A 4,046-nucleotide genomic window follows, 5' to 3' on the forward strand; every position below is an offset into this window, starting at 1 on the left:
ACGTCTAACTATGGACACAACACCACGGAGATAGAGATAGTGCAACAAGCAACAATCATCACCAGCACGCATGTACGTCTAACTATGGACACAACACCACGGAGATAGAGATAGTGCAACAAGCAACAATCATCACCAGCACGCATGTACGTCTCACTATGTACCAACACCGCGGAGATAGAGTTAGTGCAACAAGCAACAGTGATCACCAGCACGCATGTACGTCACACTATGGACACAACACCGCGGAGATAGAGTTAGTGCAACAAGCAACAATCATCACCAGCACGCATGTACGTCACACTATAGACACAACACCGCGGAGATAGAGTTAGTGCAACAAGCAACAGTGATCACCAACACGCATGTACGTCTCACTATATGAACACAACACCGCGGAGATAGAGTTAGTGCAACAAGCAACAGTGATCACCACCACGCATGTATATTCCACCATGACCACCGCACCCCTAGGGATACGGGGGTAGAGAAGCACCCCCTAACAATCACCTATAATGTGCACGTATATTCTACCATGTCTAGTAATACAACACCCAGATGGATGGGGTGTGTGCAAAAGCCCACAACAATCACCAACAGCCGCATGTCTTCGGTATGTCTTGAGTAAAAGTAGAAAATGCATTCGTGTTGTGACTGTCTGACCAGACAGTCACAACACGAATGAATTTTCTACCTTTATTCAAGACATGGGAGAGAAGGATCTACCTTTTCAACAGCATAGATGATACTATAGGTGAGATGGGGTGGGGTGGGGTGGGGTGGGGTGGGGGGCAACCACGAACAGCCACCGCCACATGTCACATCAGAAATGTGTCCAGCTAAATGTGTCACGGGATTGAACTATTAGCGATAAGAACAATCCACCGAATCAGGATTACAAGCAGCGGTGACGGCGGCGGTGACTGTGACGCGGTGACGGTGACGCAGTGACGGCGGCGGTGACGGTGACGCAGTGACGGCGGCGGTGACGGTGAGGCAGTGACGGTGACGGCAGCGGTGACGACGATGGCGATGGTGACGACGATGGCGATGGCGGCGGTGACGGTGACGATGACGGTGACAGTACGGTGACACGGATTGACAGGTCAGGCCTCAGATGAGACATCGGTTGACAGTGACGATGCGGAATTGGGCGAGTGCATTTCGAGTGCGCGCCTGTTTACGAACGTCCGCATGATTGGCACAGCTAACATCGTGCGTTTATCTATCCGTCCATCCGCCTGTCACGCTGACATACACATACACTAACACCCACTCACGCACGCACGCACGCGCATACACACACATACACATACACTAACACCCACACACGCACGCACGCACGCACGCACGCACATGATTGGCAAGCTAACATCGTGCGTTTATTCTATCCGTCCTCCGCCTGTCACTCGCTGACATACACGATACAGCTAACACCCACGTCACGCAGCGCCACGCACGCACAACGCGCCATACACACACACTAACAACACACACGCACGCACGCAGCGCACGCACGCACACACGAACACACACACACTACACACACACACACACCACACACACATTATACACACCACACCCACCCACACTAACACACACACGCCACGCACACACACACAATACACACACACACACACACACCACACACACACACACACACACGCCCCCCCACGGCGCGCAGGATAAGATCTGCGAGGAGGGCAGGAATCACTAGCTGCCATACCGCCGCTGTTATTAGGTATAACATACTGTGTGTGTTCACCGCCACTAATGGAGGGTTCGTCGTGTCATACTGCGCGTGTGTGACACTTGCCCGCTCACTCGCTGTCGCCGCAAATAAGCATCAACACGACAGGTAAGTGCTGGCATATACACTGCAATCATGCGACAGTAACCGTGTCACAGCAGTTGAGGCACCGCGTGACAAGCAGGCTATGACAAAAGCAATTGCCAGCGGATTTGTTTTTTTACAATCGGAGGCAAGTTTAATGTTCGTAACAGTGTGTGAATAGGCAATGAGAGATGGAGAAGAGAGAGGAAAAGAGGAGAGAGAGACGCGCGGCAGACGGAGAGAGAGGGAGAGAGAGAAGAGGAGATGAGAGAGATCGACGAGAGAAGATAGTAAAAGAATTGCCGAGGAAAAAGAGCAGAAGACGAGAAGCATGAGAGAGACAGATGAGAGAGAGAGAGAGGAGAGCACGAGAGAGGAGAGTAGAGAGATGAGAGAGAGAGAGAGAGGGCGTAGAGAGAGAGAGGAGAGAGAGGAGAGAGCAGAGAGTAGGGACGAGAGAAGACGAGCAAGAGAGATGAGATGAGACGAGATGAGACGGATATCGAGAAGATGAGGACGAGACGAGACGAGCACGAGTTAGAGACGAGAGAGAGAGAGAGAAGAAGAGAGAGACCAGGAGCTATACACGCCATTCGTATAACCCCACTCTCAACGCGGTTAAATCAGATTAAATTCACCGTCATTCCGTATTGGAATTCTCTCTCTCCATTCCTCTCTAGGTAGTTGCAAAATTGAGGCGTTGTCGTCTGCGATGCGCAGTGATCATCTGTCTATTAGATCAACGCTGTCTCTTTCCGCCCCTACGCTCACGCTCCACCCGTCAATTAACATCAATAGTATAGAAACAAATAACGAGCGTGATCATTACTCTCGACATGTGTCTCCTTCAAAGGATTTATGTTAAGTTTAGCTTCTTCGACCCTGTCATTCCGTATTGGAATGGACTCTCCCTTTCCTCTTTAGTTAGTTGCAAAATTGTGGCGTTTTCTACTGCGATCCGCAGTGTTGATCTGTCTATTTGATCACCGTTGTCTCTTTCTGTCTTTGATATAGTCCCAGGGGTAGAAATTAACTTTTGAACAAGGGAGTCCAACGGAAATCCTCAAAAAGAGGGCGTCCGCAGCAAAATAAGCGAGTCCGCAGTCTGAGGTTCAAAATTAAAGATATTAACAATAACGCATGTGCTTATTTTTAAGATTCATGCAGTTGCACGGCTGCCAAATTTTTTTTGGACATTAGGTGAACAAATACAGTAATTCCGCGAGGCCGTGCTCCGGAACGAACTAGTTAGTATGGCAGAATTTTCAGGGAGTCACACGGACTCCTGCATATGTCAAATCAGGGAGTCCGACAGTAATAAATCAGGGAGTATTTGACTCCGGATCGTTAATTTCGCACCCTGTCTAAGTGCATTGGACTTTGAAGACCAATATTTACGAGGTTATAAGGTTAGAGTGTATACACGCTATTCGTAGCTCTACGGCATGCGGTGAGTGAGTGTATATGAAAAGATGATGTCACGTTAATGAGAAATAGTTGTGTTACATAGTGATAATATTATTAATAGTGACGTTATAGTTACGGATCGCACCTTAATGACGGCTAAATACGAAGCGTCCGATTTGAAATCAGATAATATAAAATGGTAATATAAGATAATAAGTAAGAAATAAGACAATATTAGGTAGTAATATAAAATTCTGAGAACAATATGTATTTTTCTCAGGCAAGACAAGGTAGCCGTGGGTCCGCAGAGGCGCAGAAAGCTAACCTATCCGAGCAGTCGTGCCCTGATTGGCTGACGCCACACGTCGGCAAGCTTCGAACGTTTTTTATTATTCCCATCCCCGGATGCTATTTTCGATACTCCATTATTCATTTTTATTATGGGTATTTATCGATTTCTAAATCTTTTCGCGCTGCTTGAGTAATTTGACGCAAATTTTTCCGTGTTTTTTTTTGCTGTGAAACTGCGATTTTGTTACAACCAAAAATATGTACGGTTTTACCATCTTTGATCACCGCATTGTAAAGATGCGGTAATACAATAATAGTAGTAATGACAAAAAATTAGGGTGCGGCCCTTTTCGTGAGTAAGTCAGAAGAACACGCGTACTTTTTACGCTTCGAATATCCACAGAATTCCCGTTTTTTCAATTTCTTCATGGGATCACCTTTTCGGAATAGCACAAAGTTTTCGCAGAAGGTCTGCCTCTCCCCCTCCCTCCCCCTCCCTCTCCCTCCCCCAAAG

Source organism: Priapulus caudatus, unplaced genomic scaffold (assembly GCF_000485595.1).
Source record: "Priapulus caudatus unplaced genomic scaffold, Priapulus_caudatus-5.0.1 Scaffold2948, whole genome shotgun sequence".
NCBI lineage: Eukaryota > Metazoa > Priapulida > Priapulimorpha > Priapulimorphida > Priapulidae > Priapulus > Priapulus caudatus.